Raw genomic sequence first — 12,838 nt, 5'->3', positions numbered from 1 at the left:
ACATATAAAGAAGCTCCAGGCCAGGTGTAGTGGCTCATGCCTGTAATCCCAACACTTTGGGAGGCTGAGGTTGGCAGATCACCTGAGGTCAGGAGTTCAAGACTAGCCTGGCCATCATGGCGAAACTGCATCCCTACTAAACAATACAAAAATTAGCTAGGCATGGTGGCTGGTGCCTATAATCCTAGCTACTCAGGAGGCTGAGGAAGGGAGAATTGCTTGAACCTGGGAGGTGGAGGTTGCAGTGAGCAGAGATCACACCACTGCACTCCAGCGTGGGCAACAGAGTGAGACTCTGTCAAAAAAAAAAAAAGCTCCAATACATCTGTCTGACAGTGGACTTCTCAGTGGAAATCTTAGAGGCCAGGAGAGAGTGGGATGCCATATTCAAAGTGATGAAGAAAACAAAAATTACAAACTGAGAATACTGTATCCAGTAAAGCTATCTTTCAAACACAAAGGAGAGATAAAGACTTTGTCAGGCAAACAGAAGCTGAAGGAATTTATCACCACCAGACCTGTCTTACAAGATATGTGAAAAAGGAGTTCTTCCATCTGAAATAAAAGGATACTAATGTGCAACAAGAAAGCATTTGAAGATATAAAACTCACTGGTAAAAGTATGTACATAGCCAGGCTCAGTGGCTCAAGCCTGTAATCGCAGCACTTCGGGAGGCTGAGGTGGGTGAATCACTTGAGGTCAGGAGTTTAAGGCCAGCCTGGCCAACATAGTGAAACCCCGTCTCTACTAGAATTACAAAAATTAGCCAGGTATGGTGGTGGGCACCTGTAATCCCAGCTACTAGGGAGGCTGAGGCACAAGAATCACTTGAACCCAGGAGGCAGAGGTTGCAGTGAGCCGAGATTGTGCCACTGCACTCCAGCCTGGGTGACAGAGCAAGACTCTTTCTAAAAAAAAAAAAAAAAAAGTGTGTACATAGACAAATTCAGAATAATATAGTAATTTTGGTATGTAAGCTACTCATATCTTTAGTATGAACACTAAAAGAGACACCTATCAAAAATAATAACTACAATTTGTTAAGAGAGAGACAATATAAAAAGATTTAAATTGACAACAAATAATCAAAATGCAGAGGGGGATGGAGGTAAGTATCTTTTTCCTCTGTCTCTTTTTTTGCAATCAAAATTAAGATGTCATCTTAATAATTTATTATGGCTAAAGATAAGCCTTTAAAATAATTTACTACAGCTAAAGCTAAGTCTCATGGTAACTACAAAGCAGAAACCGGTAATAGATACACTGAAAAAAACAAGGAATTAAAATATACTACCAAAGAAAATCACTTAAACCACAAAGAAAAACAATAAGAAAGGAAGAGAGGAGTTATAAAGAATCAGGAAACAAGTAACAAAATGGTAGTAGCAAATCCTTACCTGTCAATAATAACACTGAATGCAAATGGACTTAATTATCCAATTAGAAGACACAGAGTGACTGAATAGGTTTTTTTTTTTAAAAAAAGGCCCAACTATATGTTGCCTACAAGAAACTCCCTTCACCTGAAAAGCCACACATAGGTTGAAAGCAAAGGGATGGAAAAAGGTCTTCTACATAAATGGAAACCAAAAGCAAGCAGGAGTAGCCATACTTTTTATCAGATAAAACAAGCTTCAAGTCAAAAGCTCTAAAAGGAAACAGAGAGAAGGTCATTATATAATGATAAAAGGATCAATTCAGCAAGAGGAAGTAACAATTGTAAATACATATGTACCCAACACTGAAGCACCCAGATATATAAAATAATATTAGAGCTCAAGCGAGAGATGGACCCCAATACAATGATAATTGGTAACATTAACACTCCACTTTCAGCACTGGATAACATCTAGACAGAAAATAAATAAAGAAGCATCAGGCTTAATCTGTACTATAGACCAAGTGGACCTAACAGAAAGTTACAGAAAATTTCATCGAACAGCTACAGAATACACATTCTTTTCATCAGCACATGGAACATTCTCCAGGATATACCATATGTTAAACCACAAAACAAGCCTCAACAAATTTTTCAAGGTCAAAATCATATCAAGTATCTTCCTAAACCACAGTAGAATAAAACTAGAAATCACTAACAAGAACAACTTTGGAAACCATGAAAATACATGAAAATTAAACAACATGCTCCTAAACAACCACTGAGTCAAAGAAGAAATTAAAAAGGAAATAAAAACATTTCTTGAAACAAATGAAAATGGAAATACAACATACTAAAACTTATGGGATATAGCAAAAACAGTACTCAGAGGGAAATTTATAGCAATAAACACCTACATCCAAAAAAGTAGAAAACTTTCAAATAATGAACCTAATGATGCAACTCGAGGAACTAGAAAAGCAAGAATAAATCAACCCCAAAGTTAGTAGAAGAAAGGAAATAATAAAAATCAGAACAGAACTAAATGAAATAGGCAATAAAAAATTACAAAGGATCAAAAAACCAAAAAGTTGGTTATTTGAAAATATAAACAAAATCAATAAATTACTAGCTAAACTAACCAAGAAAAAAAGAAGTCCCAAATAAATAAAATTAGAAATGAAAAAGGAGACATTACAACTGATAACACAGAAATACAAAAGATTGGCTGGGTGCTGTGGCTCATGCCTGTAATCCCAGCACTTTGGGAAGCCGAGGCAGGTAGATCACTTGAGGTCAGGAGTTTGTGACCAGCCCAGCCAACATGGTGAATCCCTGTCTCTACTAAAAATACAACAAATTGGCTGAGTGTGGTAGCAGGTGCCTGTAATCCCAGCTACTTGGGAGACTGAGGCATGAGAATCACTTGAACCCAGGAGGCAGAAGTTGCAGTGAGTCAAGATCCTACCACTGCACTCTAGTCTGGGTGACAGAGCAAAACTCTGTCTCAAAAAGAAAAAAAAGTACAAAAGATCTTTAGAGACTATTATGAAAAATTATATGCTAACAAATTAGAAAACCTAGAGGACATGGATAAATTCCTAGACACATATAACCTACCAAAATTGAACCAGGAATAAATAGACCTGAAAAGACCAAAAACAAGTAATGAGATTGAATCGTAATAAAAAGTTTCTCAGCAAAAAATCCCAGGACCAGATAGCTTTATTGCAAAATTCTACCAATTTTTATTAAAATTTTTTTAGAAACGTGGTCTCACTCTGTCACTCAGTCTGGAGTACAGTTGTGTGATCATAGCTCACTGCAGCCTCAAACTCAGGCTCAAGTGATTCTCCCATGTCAGCCTCCTGAGCCACTAGGACTATAGGTGCATACCATCATGCCCAGCTAATTATTTATTTGTAGACACAGGGTCTTGTTATGTTGCCCAGGCTGGTCTCCAGCTCCTGGCCTCAAGCAACCCTCCCACCTCAACCTCCCAAAATGCTGGGACTACAGATCTAAGCCACTGCACTCAGCCTACCAATCTTTTTAAACAGATTTAACACCAATTATTCTCAAATTATTCCAAAAAGTGAAGAGGAGGGAATTCTTCCTAACTCATTCTATGAGACCAGCATTTCCCTGATACCAAAACCAGACAAGACTACAACAACAAAAGAAAACTTCAGGCCACCATTCTTTATGAACATAAATTCAAACTTTTTAACAAATTACTGCCAAATCAAGTTCAACAGCACATCAAAAAGATAATACACAATGATGAAGTGGGATTTATCCCAAGGATGCAAGGATGTTTCAACATAGGCAAAGCAATAAATATGATGCATCACATTAACAGAATGAAGGATAAAAACCATATAATCATCTCAATAGACACAGAAATAACATGTAATAAAATTTAACATTCCTTCATGATAAAATTCTCAACAGATTAGGCACAGAATGAACACACTTCAACATAATAAAGGCTATATATGACAAACCCACAACTAACATCATACTAAATAGGGAAAGATTGAAACCCCTTCCTCTAAAAACTGGAACAAGACAAGGATGTCCACTTTCACCACCCCTATTTAACGTAGTACTGGGAGTCTTAGCCAGAGCAACTAGGAAGAAAAAGAAAGGACATCCAAATTTGGAAAGAGAAAATCAAATTGTCTCTTATTGCAGATGATATGACCTTATATATAGAAAAGCCTAGACTCCACCAAAAACTGTTACGACTGATAAACAAATTCAGTAAAGTTGCAGGATACAAAATAAACATAAAAATCAGTAGTGTTTCTATACAGCAATAATAAATGAACTGAAAAATCAAGAAATGAACCCCATTTACAATAGCTAAAAAAAAAAAAAAAAAAGGAATAAATTTAACCAAGGATGCAAAAGACCTTCACAATGAAAACTACAGAACACTGATAAAAGAAACTGAAGAAGACACAAACAAATGAAAATACATCCCATGCTCATGGATTGGAAAAATTAATATTATCAAAATGACTAAAGCAATTTACAGGTTCAATGTAATCTCTATCAAAATACCAGACATTCTTCACGGGAATAGAAAAACAATCCTAAAATACATATGGAACCACAAAAGACCTCAAATAGCTAAAGCAATATATATAGAAAAAAATAGCAGGAGGCATCATACTACCTGACTTCAAAATACACGACAAAGCTATAAAGGTATAGTAACCAAAACAGCATAGTATTGGTATAAAAACAGACACATAGAACAATGGAACAGAATAGAGAATCCAGAAATCCACATATTTAAAGCCAACTAATTTTTGACAAAGGCACCAAGAACATACATTGGGAAAAGGACACCTTCTTCAATAAATGATGCTGGGAAATATTGAAGAAGGACACCTTCTTCAATAAATGGTGCTGGGACATATATGCGGAAGAATGAAACTAGACCCCAATTCTCACCATATACAAAAATCAACTCAAAATGGATTAAAGACTTAAAAGTAAGACCCAAAACTATAAAAATGCTAGAAGAAAACATAAGGAAAATGTGCTTCAGCCCATTGGTCTAAGCAAAGATTTTATGTCTAAGGCTTCAAAAGCACAGCCAAAGAAAATAGACAAATGAGACTATATTAAACTAAAAACCTTCTCCCCAGCAAAGGAAACAATCAAGAGAGTGAAGAGATACCTACAGAATGGGAGAAAATATGTGCAAGCTACTCATTTCACAAGGGATAACATCTAGAATATACCAGGAACTCAACACTAAAAAAAAAACAAACCACTGAAAAGTGGACAAAGAATCTAGAATTATAGACATTTCTCAAAAGAAAATATACAAATGACCAAAGAATATGTATTGAATAGCAGGAGGCATCATACTACTGACGAATACTATTGAATATGAAAAAATGCTCAATATCGACCAGGTGCAATGGCTCACACCTGTAATCCCAGCACTTTGGGAGGCCGAGGGGGGCAGATCACCTGAGGTCAGGAGTTCATGACCAGCCTGACCAACATGGTGAGACCCCATCTCTACTAAATATACAAAAATTAGCCAGACACGGTGGTGCACACCTGTAATCCTAGCTACTCGGGAGGCTGAGGTGGGAGGATTGCTTGAACCTGGGAGGCAGAGGTTGCAGTGAGCAGAGATCACGCCTCTGCCTAGGTGACAGAGTGAGACTCCGCCTCAAAAACACACTCTATCACTGAGCATCAAGGAAATGCAAACCACAATTAGATGTCATCTCACCCCAGTTAGAATGCTACAATATGGTTTGGATGTTTGTCCCCTCCAAATCTCATGTTGAAATGTGATCCCCAGTGTTGGAGTAGGGCCTGGTGGCAGGTGTTTGGATCATGGAGGAATATGCCTCATGAATGGCTTAGTGTCATCCCCGTGGTGATGAGTGAGTTCTTGCTCTGAGTTCATGCAAGATCTAGTTGTTTAAAAGTGTGTGGTACCTCCTACCTCTCTCACTTGCTCCTGCTCTCACCTTGTGATACAGGTGTTTTCTCTTCACCTTCCACCATGATTTTAAGCTTCCTGAGGCCCTCACCAGGAGCAGATGCCAGCGCCATGCTTCCTGTACAGCCTGCAGATCTGTAAGCCAATTAAATCTCTTTTCTTTATAAATTACCCAGCCAGCAATATAAATTACTGGCATTATAGCAATGCAAAATGGCCTAATACCAGCTCTTATCAAAAGGGCAAAAATTAACAAATGCTGATGAGAATGCAGAGAAAAGGGAACTCATACACTGTTGATGGGAATATGAAGTAGGGCAGCCATTATGGAACACAGTACGGAGGTTTCTGAAAAAACTATAAACAGAACCACCTTATGATTCATTCAGCGGTCCCGCTACTGGGTATTTATCCAAAGGAAAGGAAATCAGTATGTCAAAGGGGTACATGCACCCCTATGTTTATTACAGTGCTATTCACAATAGTGACGATATGAAACCATCCTAAATGTCCATCGGTGGATGAACAGATAAAGAAAATGTGGCTTATATATACAATGAAATACTATTCGGCCATAAAAAGTAAAATCCTGTCATTTTTAGCAACAGGGATAGAACTGGAGGACATTCTGTTAAGTGAAATAAGCCAGGAACAGAAAAACAAGTATCACATGTTCTCACTCATATGTGGGAGCTAAGAACACTGATCTCATGGAGGTAGAGAGTAGAATGACAATTACCAGAGACTGGGAAGTGTGGGGAGATAAAGAGATGTTGGCTAATGGGTACAAACATACAGTTACATAGAAAAACTAAGTTCTAGTGTTTAATAGCACACTGGGGTGAATATAGTTAACAAGGAAATGATATATGTTTGAGGTGGTAGATATTCCAATTATCTTGACTTATTTGTTCATTACACCTTGTATACGTGTATCAAAATAGGACGTGTGCCCCAGAAATTTGTATGATTATTTTATATATATATATATATATTTTTTGAGACGGAGTCTCGCTCTGTCACCCGGGCTGGAGTGCAGTGGCGTGATCTTGGCTCACTGCAAGCTCCGCCTCCTGGGTTCATGCCGTTCTCCTGCCTCAGCCTCCTGAGTAGCTGGGACTACAGGCACCCGCCAACACGCCTGGCTAATTTTTTGTATTTTTTAGTAGAGACAGGGTTTCACTGTGTTAGCCAGGATGGTCTCGATCTCCTGACCTTAAGATCCGCCTGCCTCGGCCTCCCAAAGTGCTGGGATTATAGGCATGAGCCACCACACCCAGCCTCTATTTTCAAAATTTACCTTCATATTTAAAGGCTCTGATCTATTTTTCATTGCAGACTTTTTTATTGACTTCCACCATAAAAGATAAGGATTTCTCTCTCTCTCTCTTTTTTTTTCTTTTTTTTTTGAGATGGAGTCTCTCTCTTTCACCCAGGCTGGGGTGCAGTGGCGCAATCATGGCTCACTACAACCTCAACTTCCTGGGTTCAAGCAATCCTCCTATCTCAGCCTCCCAAATAGCTGGGACCACAGGCACATGCCCCCATGCCTGGCTAATTTTTAAATTTTTGCTAGATATGGGGCTGCCTTATGTTGCCCAGGCTGGACTCAAACTCCTGAGCTCAAGTGATCCTCCTGCCTCAGCCTCCCAAAGTGCTGGATTACGGGGGTGAGCCACCACACCCAGTTGGGATTTATCTCTTACAACAACCTCCCCTCTCTCCCACACACATACACACACTTCCACTCTTCCATCTCACAGTAAGTTGTATGGCAATACATAAAAATCAAGATTCAGTATTTGTATTATTGCTAAGTAAGCACTGTTCCTAGCTGAGTCTTGTGATGTCAGATTACATTTTTCCTATACAGAGTCCTCACGTCTACCCTACCCCCACATTCAGAATTGCCTTTTTTTTTTCCATTGTTAAACAATAGATGTTGGCAAAGATGCAGAGAAGGCCGGGCACGGTGGCTCACACCTGTAATCCCAGCACTTTGGGAGGCCGAGATGGCTGGATCACCAGGTCAGGAGATCAAGACCATCCTGGCTAACACGGTGAAACCCTGTCTCTACTAAAAATACAAAAAAATTAACTGGGCGTGGTGGCAGGCACCTGTAGTCCCAGCTACTCAGAAGGCTGAGGCAGGAGAATGGCCTGAACCTGGGAGGCGGAGTTTGCAGTGAGTCAAGATCACACCACTGCACTCCAGCCTGGGTGACAGAGCAAGACTCTGTCTCAAAAAAAAAAAAAAAGATGCAGAGAAAAGGGAACACTTATACACTGTTGGTAGGGAAGTAAATTAGTACAACCTCTCTGGAAAATAGTATGGAGATTTCTCAAAGAACTAAAAATGGAACTACCCTTTGATCCACCAATCCCACCACTGGGTATCTTTCCCAAAGGAAAATAAATCATTTTATCCAAAAGACACCTGCACTATGTTTATTGCAGCACTATTTCTAATAGCAAAATCATGGAATCAACCTAAGTGTTCATCAATAGATGACTGGATTCTAAAATGTGATATAGATACACCATGGAATACTACTCAGCTATAAAAAGAATAAAACCATGTCTTTTGCAGCAACGTGGATGGACCTGGAGGCCGTTATCCTAAGTGAAATGACTCAGAAACAGAAAGTCAAAAACCACATGTTCTCACTTATACGTGGGAGCTAAACAATGTGTACACATAGCCATACAAAGTGAATCATAGACACTGGAGACTCCAAAAAGTGGGAGGGTGAGGAGGTGGGTGAGGGATGAAATATTACCTATTGGGTACAACGTACACTATCTGAGTGATGAGTACACTAAAGCCCAGACTATACCATCAGGCAATATATCCATGTAACACAACTGCACTTGTACCCCTAAATCTATAAGGACAAACAATACAATCAATAATTTTGAAAGACAACAAATAATTGTCTTTTTTGTTTGCTTTCTTTTCTATGTACCCATCACTCATTTTTCTCAGAACCGCCCCCTCACCCCTCCGTGTAATTAGATGGCCAGGTAATGGGCCACTTTTTTCCTCTGAGATATCCCTCCCCCAGCCATAGCCTCCTGCTCTTATCTGGCTCTGAGAGCTCAGAGCTGCCATCTCAGAACTTCCCTTTGATCTTATTCTGGAGATTTTCATCCCTCTCCTGAGCTGCTTGTCTCCCCATCTTTTTCTTTGTTCACCCCTGCATTTTGGTGGAGCTTCTGTTCCAGTAGTTTCCTGGGAAAAGGGTTGGGGGGTTGGAAATCGTTTTAAAGTCTTACATGTCTCAAAATATCTTTAGTCTGTCTTTATAAGATTTCAAGTTTAGGCCAGGCTCAGTAGCTCATGCCTATAATCCCAACACTTTGGGAGGCTGAGGCAGGAGAATCACTTGAGGCCAAGAGTTTGAGACCAGACTAAGCAACATAGTGAGACCATGTCTCAATAGTAATAATAATAATAATAATAATAATAATAATGAGATTTCCGAGTTTGGCTGGGGATTGAATTGGAGAAACACATGCCCTGTAATTTTGAAGGTCTTCAACCTGCCAATGCTGCAGATGAGAAACCTCATCCCATTCCCATTACTGATCTTAGTATGTGACTTCTTTTCTCTACACCACCGGCTACTGGGATTCTCTCTTTACTCTTGATACTCTGACAATTCAAGATTCAGTGACTTGGTGAAGGTCTGTTTTCATCGTTCTTGTTGGGTATTCTGTTGGTCCTTCAAACTGTTGATTTATGGCCTCAGTGCTGAAAATGTTTTTTATAGTAGTTTATTGATAATCTCTCCTCAGTTTTCTCTGGTCTCTCCCATTGAAACTTCTTCAGTATGATATTTGACCTTTCTTATTTTCCATCTCTTTTTGTTCGACTTCTTTGGAGAGTTCCATGAATTTTATATTCCAACTCTCTCACTAAGTTTATTGTGACTATCATATTTTTCATTTCCAAGAGCTACTTCTTGTTCTCTGGGTGTTCCTATTTTAAAAAAAAAAAAAAAGCATCCTCTTTATTTGATGGATCTTATCTTTCAGAGGATGATGACAACTGTTTTAAAGTTTCTTTCTGTAACTTACATTATCTTTGTTTCCTGAACTCCTTTGCAGTTCTGTTTATTTGTGCATTTGCTTTGCGCCCTCTCTTGAACACTGGAGGCTGTCTGGTATGGATAAAAAAAATACATAAGCCAAAAAAACAAAACAAAACAAAAACTACACATAAATAAACCTCCCTTGCTGGGCCTGGTGGCTCATGCCTATAATCCCAGTACTTTGGGAGACTGAGGTGGGACGATCACTTGAGGTCAGTTCAAGACCAGCCTGGGCAACATAGCAAGACCCTGTGTCTTCTAAAAGTAAAAAAATCAGCTGGGCATGATGATGCATACCTGTAGTCCCAGGTATTCAAGAGGTAGACATGGGAGAATCACTTGAGCTCAGGAGTTCAAGGCTGCAGTGAGCTATGATCACACCACTGCACTCTAGCCTGGGTAACAGAGTGAGACCCTGTCTCAAAAAAAAAAAAAAAGTATAATAAAAATACATGCTCCTCTTTAAGAAAAAAAATAGAGGTTTTCTTTTCAGTAAAGTGCTTTACTGGGTAAATTCATTAGTGTAGAATTTTAAATTCCAAATCAGACTGCATTTTGCTATACACTATATTTTCTGTTCTTTGGATCACCTGACACCCAAAGAATAGTAAGAAACTTCATTTGAATTAAAATTTGTTTTTAATATAAGAAACACATTGTAAACTCACTGGTAAAATTGAGTACTCCTTGTACATCTCCATCAGAGCTCTTAAGTGCATTGTCAGTGGGCAGTAATATTTTGAAAGGAATCTTTTTCTCAGCAGTAGGTCTCAACAGTTTGCTTAAAATATTCAGTACACCATGCTGTAAACAGATGGGCTTCTATTGTTCTTTGTTTTTTGTTTTTTTGGGTTTTTTTTGAGACAGAGTCTTGCTCTTGTCACCCAGGCTGGGGTGCAGTCTCGGCTCACTGCAACCTCCACCTCCCAGGCTCAAGCGATTCTCCTGCCTCAGCCTCCAGAGAGTAGCTGGGATTACAGGTACCCGCTACCACACCTGGCTAATTTTTGTATTTTTAGTAGAGACGGTTTTGCCATGTTGGCCAGTCTAGTCTCAAACTCCTGAACTCAGGTGATCCACCCTCCTTGGCCTCCCAAAGTGCTGAAATTACAGGTGTGAGCCACTGCGTCCAGCCTGAACACTCCTATTCTTGAACTAGTCACCAAATTTGTGAAATTTTGTTTAAATAATTACAATAATCATAAATCTACAGGGAAATAAAAGATTAATGATTCAAAGTGATGTGAGCCTTTCATAAAACAACATGGTTTTCAAAACTCAGCACATGGCCCTCTCACATAAGAATAATTCTACATATTCTCCTACTGCTGCAGCAGAGGGGTGGTTGTTTTAAATAAAGTGATTTCTGAACATTTTCCCTAAAATCTGAACACAGAAAGTTTGCTGTTTTCTTACCAATGACTTTCTCCTCCTCTGGTGACCCCAGGCTATCCGGGTGGTTGAGTGGGGCTGCTTGAGCATGGGGACAAGGCACAAGGGCTGTTGGGCTTCTCTACAGAGTGGCCAGGCCGAGACCTCCCTATTTCGTTGGGAGAATCCAGTTTTAGTAGCTATAGGTCTTTTCTCCCGGGCTGGCCAGCTTTTCCAGAGAATCCTCTGTTCTCCCACTGGAAAGTAGCAGCTGGGCTGCTCAGAACTGGGTGAAAGAGGGTCCCTGGGGGCCTCAGGACACAGGATGGGGATTTCACTCTATTTCCTTGATTTCAGTGCATGCTTTTCTCCTCCCTCTGCTGGGCTTAGTTCCCTGGAATCCAGGTCTGTCTGTCCTGTTTCTCCAGAGAATGAACCTCCTGTGTCCCACAAGGGGTGAAGGGAGGAAAGGTGGGTGCTGAGTGTACATTATACAGACTTCACCCCTTCCTGCCGTCTCCTCTGCCTTCTGAGGGAGATGGCAACTGCCTCCGCTTCCTTGCCTCTCACAGGCCCCTTCTACTTACTCCATTTTGTCTTCGAAACAGTTGTTGACATCACTTATCTTTGTTCTTAGAAGTTGACACCTTTTTTCTTTTTTGAGACAAGGTCTCATTCTGTTGCCCAGGCTGGAATGCAATGGTGTGATCATAGCTCACTGCAGCTTCAAACTCCTGGGCTCAAGCAATCTTCCTGCCTCGACCTCCTGAGTAGCTAGGACTACAGGTGCTCACCACGGTGCCCAGCTAATTTTTAAATTTTTTATAGAGACAGAGTCTTGCTGTGTTGCCCAGGCCAGTCTCAAACTCCTGGACTCAAGTGATCCTCCTGCCTCAGCCTCCCAAAGTGCTGGGATTGCAGGGGTGAGCCACCATGTCTGGCCTGCAAATGTTATTAACAGTATCTTAAAATGGTGCATCTTTTCCAGAAGGTTTTCAGTTTACTTTGTCCAGATCCATCAGAGGAATTACTATCTGGGACTATGGCCTTACAAAAGGCCTTACTATGGCCTTACAAAAGCTATGGCCTTACAAAATGTATTTTTTAAATAATCAGACTTGAAAGTTGAAATTACTCCTTGATCTATAGGCTGCAGAGTGTGAAAGCAACATTACTCCTTGTACATCTCCATCAGAGCTCTTAAGTGCATTGTCAGTGGGCAGTAATATTTTGAAAGGAATCTTTTTCTGAGCAATAGGTCTCAACAGTGGGCTTAAAATATTCAGTACACCATGCTGTAAACAGATGGGCTCCATCTGTTCCATTTATAGAACACAAACAGTAGATTTAGCAACTCTTGAGGACACTAGGATTTTCTTTTTCTTTTTCTTTTTTTTTTTTTTTTTTTGAGATGGAGTCTCACTCTGTCACCCAGGCTGGAGTGCAGTGGCACGATCTCGGCTCACTGCAAGCTCTGCCTCCTGGATTCACGCCATTCTCCTGCCTCAGCCTCC

The sequence above is a fragment of the Pongo pygmaeus genome, chromosome 1 (assembly GCF_028885625.2).
Source record: "Pongo pygmaeus isolate AG05252 chromosome 1, NHGRI_mPonPyg2-v2.0_pri, whole genome shotgun sequence".
NCBI lineage: Eukaryota > Metazoa > Chordata > Mammalia > Primates > Hominidae > Pongo > Pongo pygmaeus.
This window is presented reverse-complemented; position numbering follows the sequence as displayed.